The sequence below is a fragment of the Vicia villosa genome, linkage group LG7 (genome assembly GCF_029867415.1).
Source record: "Vicia villosa cultivar HV-30 ecotype Madison, WI linkage group LG7, Vvil1.0, whole genome shotgun sequence".
NCBI lineage: Eukaryota > Viridiplantae > Streptophyta > Magnoliopsida > Fabales > Fabaceae > Vicia > Vicia villosa.
The window spans coordinates 82,143,716-82,160,723 of record NC_081186.1 but is presented as its reverse complement, the minus strand read 5'-3'; the positions used below and the strand labels follow the sequence as shown (position 1 = coordinate 82,160,723).

Sequence of the window (17,008 nt, the reverse complement as noted above, 5' to 3'; positions counted from 1 at the left end):
TATTAATTTGATCATGTTTAAATTCATTTCATACTTATATTCATATTGTCTAATATAATTTCTAATTGTTATTTTGCAGCTTTTGCAATTTGAATAAAAGTCCGATAGGCTTCAATTTCTACAAAGAACAATCTTAGAATGAAGATCAAAATATAACTCTCTTACTCATACAATCATTTGGAGCATCGCAATTTTAGAAACTGAGTTCAAATGTTTCTTTTATTAATTTTTATTTATTTTTGTGGATTTAATTTCCTTCCTCTTTCTTCACAAGTCTAAAATAACTATGTTTTCTTTGTGATAAATTTTTATTTCTTTCTTTAATATAAATTATAATTATTATTTTAATCGTATTTTATACTCATAATTATTTAGATATAGATTGTTTATTGTCTTTGTAATAAAGATTCACATAAATTTACATGTCTAACAATTTTTATAGTTTATGGTCTCTACGAATAACAATCTTAGAATGAAGATAGAAATATTTACTGTCAGTGCTTTCGTCTAGATTTAACCATACCAATTAAATTATTTTTATTAATTAATTTTCTTCTTTCATTTATGATTTCTTTGGAATATAACCATATAAATAATATTTAATTTTCATTTAATTGTTATGAACATACTTTTTTTTTAAAAAAAACTTCTATAAATTGACTTATTATTCTATATTTTATTCTGCTGCATAAAAAAAACTACAATTGAGAGTTATAGTGACAAAAATAAATGATATAACCGCGCATCGCGCGGGTCACAATCTAGTTGTAAGAAATCCATTCTCTCTATGTTTGAATAAAAGCACACTTAGAAGAAACATAATTCTTGCTTGGGGATTAAAAAAATATCTTACTTCTAGTTTTATATTGTGTATTGGTTATTAGGAGTGAATTAGTATAATGAAAGTCTCGCTTTTGATGGTATCTCACCATTGTATTTTTTTTTAAAGAATTAATATATTTAGAGGGGGTTATTAACCTCCGTAACTTGTTCTAAAACCTCCGCAAATTCAAAAGTTATTTTAAAATATACATCAGATTTGACGATAATTACAACCGTCGCAATAGGTCATTTACAACAGTTGACTACCTGTCGTAATTTAGAGTTGGAGTGGCGGTTCTAGCAACCGTCGCGAAACCCCCTGCCGACACACATTTCTACGACGGTTACCAAACCGTCGTGCCTTGGAAATTGTGGCGGTTAAAATCGCCGTAACTTCCCAAAATCAACTGTCGCAATTTGCCAATTTTCTTGTAGTGAACCTTCTTCGGCGCTTTATAGAAAGAGAACATAAACGAAGGAATAGCATTAATCACCGCATTGATGAGCGTCACCCTACCTCCAATAGATATAGATTTACCCTTCCATGACGAAAGTCTATTTTTTATGTTTTGAATAGGTTTCAACCAAGCTTTCCTCCTTCTATGGTTTCCCCCCACCGAAATTCCTAGAAAGGTAAAAGGAACATCACCTCTTTTGCATCCAAGGAAGTAGGTTGCCGAATTCATAAAATTTATTCTCAATCCCGACACCAATTCAAACCCTCTCAAAACAACCTTCAAACTCCAAAGGTTATCGATAGTCGGTTCACCAAGAAGAATAGTGTCGTCCGCGAATTAAAGGATGTCCACCACCCCTCCTTCTCCATACTTGAAAGGTTTGAAAGGAAATATATATATATATATATATATATATATATATATATATATATATATATATATATATATATATATATATATATATATATATATATATATATATATATATATATATATATATATATATATATATATATATATATATATATATATATATATATATATATATATATATATATGGGAGCATATCAAGTGAGAGCATTTTATAATGAGAGATGAGAGGAATAAATATCAACCATTAGATTCATCAAGAGAGAAAATGTTAGTAATTTAATGTGGCTATTAAATTCTCTCTTTTGATGAATCCAATGATTGATATTTATTCCTCTCATCTCTCATTATAAAATGCTCTCACTTGATATGCTCCCATATATATATATATATATATATATATATATATATATATATATATATATATATATATATATATATATATATATATATATATATATATATATATATATATATATATATATATATATATATATATATATATATATATATATGGGAGCGTATCCGGTGAGAACTGATAACTATTATGAGAAATGAGAACTATCAATATTAATCGTCAGATTTAATTGACGTCTAAGATTTAAAAATTTCACATCAAGACAACATATTGGATTATTTTCTATTAAGCTTAATATTTAAATATTCTATTAAGAGTAATTCTTACCATAAATATTTTTTATTTAATCATTATTAAAATATTTTTTGTTAACATACTTAATATTTAGTTAGAATATTATATCTAAAAAATATAACTTAAACATATTCGGTATCTTTTTTTAAATTTTAAATATTTTTCAATATTAAAAGATGAATTCAAAAAATTAAAAATCAGAAAATAGTATTATTATTTTTTAAAAGGTCAATATTATATTAATTTAAAATAGTTAGTAGCATAAATTATTTACTAGTAAAAACATATATTTTTAAAAAACTTATAGCATTTGATTTTATTTAAACATTTTAACTCTGAGAAAATTAATTTAAAAAAAATAAATTATTTTCTCGTTGTATTTTGAATTTTATATATCAAAGTATATATTTCCACAATTTATTTTGTTGAATAAATTTTTCTAAAATTACTTTTGAAATCAAACAACACTTTCAATATTTTAATAACAAATTAATCATCACAATTATTAACCTATTTACTTATCTTCCTAATATTAAAAATAAAAACAAAACAAAATTTTTTCTACTATTATCCTGATTTTTTATTTCTGAATTTTTCTTTTAGTATGAAAAATATCTAAAATTTAAAAAAATTTAATTTTAAATAAAAAAATTGAATACATTTGAGTTGTATTTTGTACTTATAATATTCTAACGAAATATTAAATATTAAGTATGTTTATAAAATGTATTTTAATAATAATTTAATCAAAAAATAAAAATATTTATAGTAAGAATTTCTTTTTATAGAATATTTAAATGTTAAGCATAATAGAAATTATTCAGTAAGTTGTTCTTGATATGGAAGTTTTAAATCTTAGGTGTCAATTAAATCAGACGATTGATACTGAAAGTTTTCGTTACTCACAATAGATATCAGTTCTCATAGGATACACTCATATATATATATATATATATATATATATATATATATATATATATATATATATATATATATATATATATATATATATATATATACTCAAGTGAGAACACTGGTTATTATTAGAAACGACAACAATGAATCACGACCATTAAATTTTGATTTTGTTGATTTTAATGCCCTAGATTGGTTTCTCTTTCTATGATCCTTAATATTTATTTTAAATCAACATAGAAAGAGAAATCAATCCAGTTCATTAAAATCAACAAAATCAAAATTTAATGAGAACACTTGGTTATTATGAGAAATGAGAACAATGAATCACGACTCACTTATAATACAAACATCATGTTAGAAAGAGGTTCTCTCCCTTCTCTCTAACTTCTTCGTTCTTTTGCGTTAGCTTGTATGGCTACCATGGGTGAAGGTGGTAAAGGTGTTTGGAGAAAGGTAGATTATAGCAGGAAGTCGCAACCTAAGTGGGAAGTTTGAGGTGAGGGAGGGTGTCGCTGTCTCGTCTTTCTTTGTGTCTGAGTTCGGAGCAAGATGGAGAGCGAATGACTTGTATTACTAGTTCAAAGAACATGGAGACATTGTGGAGTTCGTGATACCTCCTAAGACAGATAAGTATGGTAGAGGTATGGTTTTGTGCGATTTTCTAATGTGCCGGATGAGAAATCTCTAGAAGTCAAGTTGGACAACATTTTTCTTGATGGTCGGAAACTACACGTTAACCTGCCGAGATTTGTCAGACCTAACCCTAAGAAGTTGGGTCCTGATCCGAAGTTTTGTGGGGCATCTAAGGGTGTTTCGGAGGGAGCAAAGAAGAACCCATGGGGTGGTAATATGGCGGACGGTGGTAGGAAGTATAGATCATTCGCCAATGTTCTTCAAAACAAATCTCCTAGTAGAACAACCATAGAAGTACCTAAGACTTTGTTCTTCTCTTATTGTTTGGAAGTTGTCGGTCACTATAGAAAGGCATATACAGGTGTTATCTGGAATCCGGGTGCGGAGGTTGATCTTAATAAGTCCTTCTTGGAAGAAGGTATTTTCTCTATCAGAGTAACTACCTTGGGTCCTAATATGTGTCTGTTAGAGGACTTGATAGAGGGTGAGATTGTCCGGTTCATTGAGGAGAGGAAAGATTGGTGGGAGGCATGGTTCAGCGCCATTAAACAGTGGAATCTGTTAGACGTTGACAAGGAGAGAGTAGCGTGGATCAAAATTATTGGTGTCCCCTGTCATGTATGGGAGGAGAGTTTCTTCAAGATGTTAGCAGAGTTAGTTGGGAGTTTTCTCAAGTGTGATGAAGGCACGAATCTTAAGTCCAGAATGGATGTCGCCCGCATCTGTATTAGGACCTGTTGCCTTGGTATGGTGGAAGAGCGTGTGAATGTGAAGATAGATGATAAGGTCTTTCCAATCTCCATTATGGAAGAATGTGATTTATCGTGCTTCAAGAAGTTATTTTCAAGGGAAAGGGATGATTTCGTGTCTGTTTGTTCTTCCCAGTCGGAGGAGGATACAGATGTGGCGGAGGAGGGCGGTGAGGAGTACGAGGAGGAGAACGAACTGAAAATAGATGGAAGCGGTGATGGGATGTGTGAGGCTATTGCTTCTGCTGCTGAGAGGTTGACAGGTGTTAGCAGCCCTTTTTCATTAAAAAGGCAACAGTCTAAGCCTTGTGGGAAAAAGGTGTTTTTTGACTGTATTAGTAGAGGTGCTTGCGTGACACCCGAGGCAGTTTTGTCTAGAGCAATTAATGTAGATGAGATAGGGGATGATGATAGTTTTGTGGGGGATTCAGAAGGACTTGTTTTTCCTGTTGTGGGCCCTATTAAATCAAGTGGTCCGGAAGTATGTGGAGTGTCTAATGGGTTAGCTGCTGGAGTAGAAGTTTTGGGCCAATAGGCGTGTAATGGGCCTGGATCTTTTGATAAGGCCTGCAGAGAATTTAATGTTGTAATTATTAAATGGTATAATAATTACAAGTGTGTTCTAAAATGACAAATGGTGAAAATGAGTAAATGCTAATAAATGCATGTAATAAAGTCCCACATTGGAAGATTCACTCATTTTCAAAGTCCTTATATTTACTGTCATTGCTTTCGTCTAGATTTAACCATACCAATTAAATTATTTTTATTAATTAATTTTCTTCTTTCATTTATGATTTCTTTGGAATATAACCATATAAATAATATTTAATTTTCATTTAATTGTTATGAACATACTTTTTTTTTTTAAAAAAACTTCTATAAATTGACTTATTATTCTATATTTTATTCTGCCGCATTAAAAAAACTACAATTGAGAGTTATAGTGACAAATATAAATGATATAACCGCGCATCGCGCGTGTCACAATCTAGTTGTAAGAAATCCATTCTCTCTATGTTTGAATAAAAGCACACTTAGAAGAAACATAATTCTTGCTTGGGTATTAAAAAAATATCTTACTTCTAGTTTTATACTGTGTATTGGTTATTAGGAGTGAATTAGTATAATGAAAGTCTCGCTTTTAATGGTATCTCACCATTGTATTTTTTTTTAAAGAATTAATATATTTAGAGGGGGTTATTAACCTCCGTAACTTGTTCTAAAACCGCCGCAAATTCAAAAGTTATTTTAAAATATACATCAGATTTGACGACAATTACAACTGTCGCAATAGGTCATTTACAACAGTTGACTACCTGTCGTAATTTAGAGTTGGAGTGGCGGTTCTAGCAACCGTCGCGAAACCCCCTGCCGACACACATTTCTACGACGGTTACCAAACCGTCATGCCTTGGAAATTGTGGCGGTTAAAATCTCCGTAACTTCCCAAAATCAACCGTCGCAATTTGCCAATTTTCTTGTAGTGAACCTTCTTCGGCGCTTTATAGAAAGAGAACATAAACGAAGGAATAGCATTAATCACCGCATTGATGAGCGTCACCCTACCTCCAATAGATATAGATTTACCCTTCCATGACGAAAGTCTATTTTTTATGTTTTGAATAGGTTTCAACCAAGCTTTCCTCCTTCTATGGTTTCCCCCCACCGAAATTCCTAGAAAGGTAAAAGGAACATCACCTCTTTTGCATCCAAGGAAGTAGGTTGCCGAATTCAAAAACCACTCCCCAACATTCACGCCATAAACGTTGCTCTTCATAAAATTTATTCTCAATCCCGACACCAATTCAAACCCTCTCAAAACAACCTTCAAACTCCAAAGGTTATCGATAGTCGGTTCACCAAGAAGAATAGTGTCGTCCGCGAATTAAAGGATGTCCACCACCCCTCCTTCTCCATACTTGAAAGGTTTGAAAGGAAATATATATATATATATATATATATATATATATATATATATATATATATATATATATATATATATATATATATATATATATATATATATATATGGGAGCATATCAAGTGAGAGCATTTTATAATGAGAGATGAGAGGAATAAATATCAACCATTAGATTCATCAAGAGAGAGAATGTTAGTAATTTAATGTGGCTATTAAATTCTCTCTTTTGATGAATCCAATGATTGATATTTATTCCTCTCATCTCTCATTATAAAATGCTCTCACTTGATATGCTCCCATATATATATATATATATATATATATATATATATATATATATATATATATATATATATATATATATATATATATATATATATATATATATATATATATATATATATATATATATATATATATATATATATATATATATATATCTGGTGAGAACTGATAACTATTATGAGAAATGAGAACTATCAATATTAATCGTCAGATTTAATTGACGTCTAAGATTTAAAAATTTCACATCAAGACAACATATTGGATTATTTTCTATTAAGCTTAATATTTAAATATTCTATAAAGAGTAATTCTTACCATAAATATTTTTTATTTAATCATTATTAAAATATTTTTTGTTAACATACTTAATATTTAGTTAGAATATTATATCTAAAAAATATAACTTAAACATATTCGGTATCTTTTTTTAAATTTTAAATATTTTTCAATATTAAAAGATGAATTCAAAAAATTAAAAATCAGAAAATAGTATTATTATTTTTTAAAAGGTCAATATTATATTAATTTAAAATAGTTAGTAGCATAAATTATTTACTAGTAAAAACATATATTTTTAAAAAATTATAGCATTTGATTTTATTTAAACATTTTAACTCTGAGAAAATTAATTTTAAAAAAAAAATTATTTTCTCGTTGTATTTTGAATTTTATATATCAAAGTATATATTTCCACAATTTATTTTGTTGAATAAATTTTTCTAAAATTACTTTTGAAATCAAACAACACTTTAAATATTTTAATAACAAATTAATCATCACAATTATTAACCTATTTACTTATCTTCCTAATATTAAAAATAAAAACAAAACAAAATTTTTTCTACTATTATCCTGATTTTTTATTTCTGAATTTTTCTTTTAGTATGAAAAATATCTAAAATTTAAAAAAATTTAATTTTAAATAAAAAAATTGAATACATTTGAGTTGTATTTTGTACTTATAATATTCTAACGAAATATTAAATATTAAGTATGTTTATAAAATGTATTTTAATAATAATTTAATCAAAAAATAAAAATATTTATAGTAAGAATTTCTTTTTATAGAATATTTAAATGTTAAGCATAATAGAAATTATTCAGTAAGTTGTTCTTGATATGGAAGTTTTAAATCTTAGGTGTCAATTAACTCAGACGATTGATACTGAAACTTTTCGTTACTCACAATAGATATCAGTTCTCACAGGATACACTCATATATATATATATATATATATATATATATATATATATATATATATATATATATATATATATATATATATATATATACTCAAGTGAGAACACTGGTTATTATTAGAAACGACAACAATGAATCACGACCATTAAATTTTGATTTTGTTGATTTTAATGCACTAGATTGGTTTCTCTTTCTATGATCCTTAATATTTATTTTAAATCAACATAGAAAGAGAAATCAATCCAGTTCATTAAAATCAACAAAATCAAAATTTAATGAGAACACTTGGTTATTATGAGAAATGAGAACAATGAATCACGACTCACTTATAATACAAACATCATGTTAGAAAGAGGTTCTCTCCCTTCTCTCTAACTTCTTCGTTCTTTTGCGTTAGCTTGTATGGCTACCATGGGTGAAGGTGGTAAAGGTGTTTGGAGAAAGGTAGATTATAGCAGGAAGTCGCAACCTAAGTGGGAAGTTTGAGGTGAGGGAGGGTGTCGCTGTCTCGTCTTTCTTTGTGTCTGAGTTCGGAGCAAGATGGAGAGCGAATGACTTGTATTACTAGTTCAAAGAACATGGAGACATTGTGGAGTTCGTGATACCTCCTAAGACAGATAAGTATGGTAGAGGTATGGTTTTGTGCGATTTTCTAATGTGCCGGATGAGAAATCTCTAGAAGTCAAGTTGGACAACATTTTTCTTGATGGTCGGAAACTACACGTTAACCTGCCGAGATTTGTCAGACCTAACCCTAAGAAGTTTGGTCCTGATCCGAAGTTTTGTGGGGCATCTAAGGGTGTTTCGGAGGGAGCAAAGAAGAACCCATGGGGTGGTAATATGGCGGACGGTGGTAGGAAGTATAGATCATTCGCCGATGTTCTTCAAAACAAATCTCCTAGTAGAACAACCATAGAAGTACCTAAGACTTTGTTCTTCTCTTATTCGCCCATGAGATTGTCCGGTTCATTGAGGAGAGGAAAGATTGGTGGGAGGCATGGTTCAACGCCATTAAACAGTGGAATCTGTTAGACGTTGACAAGGAGAGAGTAGCGTGGATCAAAATTATTGGTGTCCCCTGTCATGTATGGGAGGAGAGTTTCTTCAAGATGTTAGCAGAGTTAGTTGGGAGTTTTCTCAAGTGTGATGAAGGCACGAATCTTAAGTCCAGAATGGATGTCGCCCGCATCTGTATTAGGACCTGTTGCCTTGGTATGGTGGAAGAGTGTGTGAATGTGAAGATAGATGATAAGGTCTTTCCAATCTCCATTATGGAAGAATGTGATTTATCGTGCTTCAAGAAGTTATTTTCAAGGGAAAGGGATGATTTCGTGTCTGTTTGTTCTTCCCAGTCGGAGGAGGATACAGATGTGGCGGAGGAGGGCGGTGAGGAGTACGAGGAGGAGAACGAACTGAAAATAGATGGAAGCGGTGATGGGATGTGTGAGGCTATTGCTTCTGCTGCTGAGAGGTTGACAGGTGTTAGCAGCCCTTTTTCATTAAAAAGGCAACAGTCTAAGCCTTGTGGGAAAAAGGTGTTTTTTGACTGTATTAGTAGAGGTGCTTGCGTGACACCCGAGGCAGTTTTGTCTAGAGCAATTAATGTAGATGAGATAGGGGATGATGATAGTTTTGTGGGGGATTCAGAAGGACTTGTTTTTCCTGTTGTGGGCCCTATTAAATCAAGTGGTCCGGAAGTATGTGGAGTGTCTAATGGGTTAGCTGCTGGAGTAGAAGTTTTGGGCCAACAGGCGTGTAATGGGCCTGGATCTTTTGATAAGGCCTGCAGAGAATTTAATGTTGTAATTATTAAATGGTATAATAATTACAAGGGTGTTCTAAAATGACAAATGGTGAAAATGAGTAAATGCTAATAAATGCATGTAATAAAGTTCCACATTGGAAGATTCACTCATTTTCAAAGTCCTTATAAAAGAATTAATGACATTAACTCAACAAAAGGACAAAAGAGGATAAAGTGCCACATTGACAAATGTAGTGGTCCCAAGCATTATTGCCACTTGTCCCAATCTTATAACCACTCGCCGGTGTCGCCACCGGCAACACCGGCTCCGGCTCCGACTCCGATTCCGACTCCGGGTCCGGGGGCGTGGGCGTAGAGGCGCTAGTGGCGGCTTGTAGACGACACTTGAGCACTTAGGCAGGTCGCATCGGAGCGATCGGGCTATTCGCGGCGTTAATGAGGCGGCTCCGGCATCGGAGCATATTAGTAGATCATCAGCACTCTAGATCCAGCGTCCCAGAATTGAGGGTGTATACCATGATCTCCAGCCTCATCACACATGATCAGAGCTACGTTTTCTTTTCTAATATTCTTTTAATTACATAATTCTCGGTTTTTAATTGTTTTCTTTTCCTTTTATTGATTATTCTTTATTTTCCTTAAAAATATTTTATTTACCAAATAATAGTGTTTTGATAATTATATATTTTTTTAATCGAAAATTCGATTTTTCTTATAACATTAAAAATAATAATTGTTTTTTAAACTAATAATTATTTTTGGGTAATAATACAATTTTAATTTTGCCTCAAACCCTGATTTTAGCATGATAACTAATCATTGTTATTGGTAGGTGTTGTCCGTTAACCTTAGTTAATTTCTGTCCCTTTTGGGGTTTGCCTTGCCATTTTTGCCTAAATTATTACTATTGGGATCACTCATACACTAAAACAAATTCTCTTCTTCGCGCAAATTTTCAGGGTTATTTCAAGTTCTTCAGCCGCGCGCTTCACCCTACCAAAAGCTAAGTTTTCTATTTTTTTTATATATTTATCTTTTATTTTTAATTCCTCTTTTACTTATTATCAATGTCTTGTATTTGCCACAAAAAGTTTTCTACCTTTCTCTTTTTCATTTTCAGGGTTAGCCAAGATCCTCCGACTACGCACCATCAGAGCTAAGTTTCCAATCCTTATTTTATTTTATTTAAATATTATTTTACTTTTTGCCTTTTGCCCAAAATAGGGTTTGCTTCGAATAGTCAATACACTCACCCCTATTATTTTTTTCTTTTAATTTTCAGGGTCGATCGAGGGTTCGAGGAAGATCGAGGCATTCAAGATAATTAGACTAATTATTGATCCCTCTTATTCTCTGTCTTTTAATTTCCCCCATCCCCGCAGGTGTTTATTGTAATAACGTAGGAAATTTTATTTCTGCTTTTATTTTGTTTTAATTGCGTGGTTAATAATTTAGGGAGTGCAAACCATGAACTGAACATAGATCACCTAACTACAAGATAAATGTCATCGAAGTTAACCACGTGATTGTTGCACCCACACACCTTTAGGGTAATCCCTCTGGTTGCCTTGTTGCCTTATTGCTGTTGCCTTGTTGCCTTATTAATTTTGTTGCCTAAAATAGTCAAGTCCCTCGATTCCGACGATACCTAAAGCAAACGTTGCCTTCAAAGTTGTTGAAACTCCCTCGAGGTTGCCTTATAAAGAATAATTGTCCCAATTGCTAAGGTCTCCTCGCATGATGCCAAAAAAGATAAAATGACTATTATATCCTTCCCTTAGACTACCTGCCTCTTTATGGCAAGGGGCAGTCTTATGGCGAACGATACTCTCGATGACCCTTAACATCCAATTGATAGACTTCCCGCCCTCTCATGGTATGGATAGACCCTTTCACCTGAAAAGTTAAAAGAACAAATTTTTTAACTTAGGGTAGTTGCTATTAATTTCTTGCTCTTTTTCAAATTCAAATTCCAAATCAAAATCTTTTCCCACTCATTTTTAAATACTTTCAAAAACAAGGCTACGCTTATTTACAAGCTAAAGTTCTTAACAAATCTTTTCTATTCACACCCCACTTTTCAAACAATTCAAATATTTTTGAAAACAAAGTGAGCTAAGCAATTAAGAGCCCATGGATAACCATGGATGCAAAGGGTGCCTTACACCTTCCCTTTGTATAACTTACCCCCCGAACTCAAAATCTTTTTAAAAGGTATTTTCCTGTTCTTTTAGCCTTTCCTAAAATTGGATAAAATAAAAGTCGGTGGCGACTCTTGCTTACCGCGACATTCCAAATAAAGTCAGTTCACCGTATTATAGAAGTGCTGCCAAATTTATTTTCCAAGCATTAATTTCTTTTCTGCATTTTATTTCACCACTTCTTTTTCTCACAACAATTTCTACATCGGAGATTGTTGTGAACCTTTCATAGATCTAACATTACGTTATATTTAGTTCTTTTTATTTTCCTTGACTTTAATTTTACGCCCAATAATATTTGAAGAACGATCCAGCCAACCTGTGGCGGAGGTTCGAGTAATTCAAGATTCACATTTATTTCATTCAGGTTTATTATTTCTGCCTTTATATTATTTAATTGCATGATATATTGTGTGCCTTGTAATATGCCTTTTATTATAAACCGAACAAATTTATGCATGTTTAACCATATCAATATGTATGGCTAATTAATTAAGATATCGGTATGTAGAATAAGTTAACCGTGGGATCCGAAATAAGTTGGCTTAATTATGTTTTATTAACTATCACTTGTTTTTGGTTTTATGTCTAATTTAATTAATATAGTTTTATTCTTTGTGATGGAAAGATATTCTATTTTTGCAAAATTCTTATTATGATGATTTTTTGTTGAAAAGTGTAGGTTCGATATCGGTAATGGTTACAACACATCTTTTTGGCATTCTTGTAGGAAAGAGGAGAGGAGTCTCAAGGAGCTATTTCCGGTGGCTTTTTCTTCTACAAAGTTAAAATGCGTATCCGTGGCTAGTATGGGAAGATGGAGGGGTGATGTGTGGGAGTGGGGGGACCTCGGCATCCCGTATTCTTTGGAGACCGAGGCTGCAGACTTAGATAGGCAGCAGCTCCGTAGCATGCTGGGAAGCGTGTGCTTGCGGCCGGATGTGAGGGATGGAGTGCGGTGGCTCGCGGAATCGGACGGTATATTCTCGGTTCGTACTTGTTAAAATCTTTTTAGTTTTTTTCACTTACCAAGAGGGCCTTTGAATAAGTACGATAGAGTTTATTCTATGATTTGGAAAGTGGTGGTTCCGTTAAAATTAAAGGCTTTTGGTTGGCGGTGTTTGATAGATAGATTACCCACTAGGGATCTTTTGTTATCTAGAGGTATTATTATTCCCTCTTTAGATTCTTGTTGTTTGTGTGGTTTGAAGAGGGAATCCATGAATCACTTGTTGTTTAAATGTTCGGTGTCTTCGGTGATTTGGAACAAGATAGCTTGTTGGGTGGGTTTGGTAGATTACAAGTTTGAAGATATTGGGAATTGTTTTTTGGTTAGGCATAATTTTTGCAAAAAGCACAATGTTAGAGCCGGTACGGAAGGATAGTTGTGGTTGTCGGCTTGTTGGTCTATTTGGAAGTTTAGGAATGAGATCATTTTCCGAAATGATAGTTGGGGTGTTTCAGACATTGTTTGGAGTGTTAAGGAGCTCTGGTGGAGATGGTCCTTCATCGGGAAAATTACCCGCACAAAATTATAATTTCTTTGAGTTTACAAATGACCCTTTTTTGTATTATTCTTAGATTATATTTGGCTTGTAAATTTTTTCCGGGGCTTTTGTTTGTTTCGTCCCGCTCTTTGTAATCTCTTCGATAGAACTATTGGTTCTTTATAATGAAAGCTTGATTAAAAAAAAATAATATCGCCGCAAACCCTTTTTCTTGTAGTATATACATTTTACTCATGTGAAGAGAAGTATAACCATGCAACATTTTATCTATTTGCTTTTTCTTTTACCATCTCACTAAGAGATGTGTTTTTATTATTAAAAAAAGAGAAAATATGAATCTATTATAATTGAGAAGTGGTAAAAGTTCATGGATAGCAAAAATATTTTATCTCCTTTCTTAATTAAATCACCAAAAATATTTGAAGTCTAACTAGGTGATTAGGACATTATTCAATTGATTAGAAGACTTGTAACTGTCGGTAAAGTTCTTAAAGAATTTTGTCACAATTGTCTATCAACACTGATCAACAAAAACTTTAAAATTTAATAAATGTCTGTTGGAGGATTTAAGAGGGGTTTCTTAAAATTTTAACCCTCTTAGCATATTTAAAATATATTAGTCAACCGCTTGGGCTTAGGCCCTCCCCTTAATCAAAAAAAATATATATATTAGTCAACGTCTCGATTATTTTTTAATAACAAATAAATGATAGGCAACAAAAAACCCCAAAAGAATACATAAAGATCCTAAATATGCACAAGACGCACAATACCAATAAAATACACAAAAGTTCGAGAAAAAAAAAAGTAAAAAACATGCTAAAAAAAATTTAGATCTCACCCCAAGAAACACCATCAGTAGAAAAGAATCCACTTAAAACGCCACAATAACTCCCCACCACAATGTCAAAAACTGTCAACCTTCTATTAGCTTAAGTAAATAATAGAGTTCTTAAAGAAAACACATGAATTAATCACATACGTATCTAAATTTCATTTTCAACGTGTCGATTGTTTTACACATAGACAACTTTATCACAGTTAATAATTAAATTATAAATACATTACGTGGTTTTAATTATTTATACAGAAGAAAAAATAAAAATAAGAAGGACGATTAAGATAAAATAATTTAATTTATAATTTTTTAAAAATTAGAATAAAGTAAATTTGAGTGGAAGAGCTCAAGGACAAATGTGGTTTTAAATTTTTTGTTGCAAGAACTCAAATATCTATTTAATTATTTTTAGAGACGCTCAACTATGTAAAAAATGGAGCATAATGTGTCTTTATCATATTTAAAAAAAAAAAGTAAGTAACATTTAAAATAGGATGAAAGAACTAAAACTGTGTATATCATCTCAAAGGAGCCCGCTGTTAAAACAATTACATATTAGCACATTTCTTTTAATAAAAATTGGAAATTATACCAAAATTGTTTAAAACAATAGCATGACTATTTTTTTAATGAATAAAATATAAAAATTAAAACTTTAATTTAATATAAATTTATCTAAATATTACTTAATAACAAGAATTGGATTGATTTTTCTAGAATTAATGAAAAAAAGAAGCAAAACTCACCTTAATTTATTTACATATGGATCATTATTCGACATGTATGGTACATCATCACCACTTATTAATATTAATTTTCAATTAAGTAGTACAATATACAACATTATTCTTGATCATTAGGCTCATACATTTACAGCTTTTAATAAAATTAATATTCGACAAGTTTGCTCTTTTATTTACTTCTTCAGATAAAATTATTATTAATATTCCACAAGTTTTCACTTTTATTTGCTTCTTCAAATAAAATCATATTTTAAACATGTTGATACTCCATAGCCACATTTGCCAAACTTGGTTGATTCCTAATTTCACTTTGGTTACAAATTTCCTATTTATCGTTCCAGCACCCACAATAATAGACCATGGTGAAAAATTAACCAAGGAAGCAGGAGTTAGACCAAAATTTCCTCCAGCAAATATCGTTAAAATTCCATGTGTCATTGCATAAAAAGATCTAGCCGAAAATTCATTGTTAAAAATTTTATTTTTGTTTTCCATTTCTCCTCCAATTGACACTGATATTATGTCAACTCCATCGCATCAATGAAAGCATCAAGAGTGTTGCACAAAGAAGTTCCACACATCTTATATATTGCAATTCGGGCTGATGGAACTCTGCAATGTTCCATCTCCTAAGCCGCAATAGATCACTCTAATGATAACATCAGATTCTTAGAAGTCCCTTTGTAATAATGGTGTATAGACTTTATTTTTTTGATAAAATTGAAAATAAAAATAATGTGTAACCAGTCTATTTTTTCTGACTCGTTTCATATCTAATTATGGAAGATAAATGAGACATAACGAAAAGCAAATGAGATTTGTAAATTAACAAATACATAACGTGTTTATTATAGATTAATGTTTAAGGAATGAAATTGTCAAAAACTTAACGTTACAGGGAAATAAGGAACGTTCCCTTTTTTTCTAAATTTTTTTATCATAGTAATAATTTGCAAATTATTATACTAATTATATAATTTTAAAATTTTAATGACAAAAAAATAATAAATAAAATCAAAAGTATGACTCACCTCATTTAATCAAGGAAATCATAGTAGTTTGAAAAGGAAAAAAAGCATCTCTCTCAATGAAGCTGCAGAAGTTAGAACAAGACTTAATTAAAAGTGATGAAGATCTAAACAACCTTAAATTGTAGTGAAGATTTAAATAAAACATACCATAATTTGTATAAGACAAAGTAGCTTGGATCATTGAGAGGAATAGAACTATTACCACTTTAAGTTTCTGCAAAAAAAATAAATTGGATGAATCTAGAGAGAGAAAGAAGAGAGTGATATTTGAGTAAGTTGGAATTGAGTGATTCTAAGGAGAGAGCACCGGGTTTTTATTGAATCATAACATGAAAATGCCACTAAATTTTGAATGAAGTTACTAAAGTGCCATTGGTCATGATAGTGAGTTCCACTTCACAACATTTCACACTTTTGACCATCTTCCATCATTCTTCCACTCCCATGACACATTTACAACTGTAAATTTATCTTTTGATTTATCATGATAACGACAACTAATGTTTATGAAAGGCACACAACATTGAAATCCACAATTAAAAAAAATTGAATTAGGTGTGATAAAATGGGAGAAAAAGAAACAGAATATGGATATTAAAAGGAAATAGGAAAGAAATAAGCACTAATATCAAATAATTGATCGAGGTAAAATGAAAAATCTTTGCAAGAGCAGTAAATCATAAGAATGGCCGGTGAAACACCATAAATCAAATAAGTTAATTAGATTTAACAAGTACGAGAAAATAATATTGATGTGTACTTGTCAATATCAAAAAAAAAATTCTTAAATCAAAATAATAATTTTTTATATTTTTAAACGATATAAGTTTGAAAATTATAAAGTCAAGTTATTTTGTCACTCTCAACTCAAACGTTATCTATTATGCTAAGGATAATACCAATTCCAATCA

General features: G+C 31.0%; 1 long non-coding RNA gene across 1 annotated transcript; it reads right to left on the bottom strand.

The window, feature by feature from the left end:
- Positions 1-7,237: 7,237 nt before the first annotated feature.
- LOC131620969 (uncharacterized) lies at positions 7,238-16,440 on the bottom strand. The gene is made up of 3 exons (XR_009289391.1): positions 16,245-16,440; positions 16,098-16,159; positions 7,238-11,672 (listed from the first exon to the last, which is right to left on the bottom strand). It is a non-coding gene; the product is annotated as an uncharacterized LOC131620969 (long non-coding RNA).
- Between the last annotated feature and the right edge of the window lie 568 nt (positions 16,441-17,008).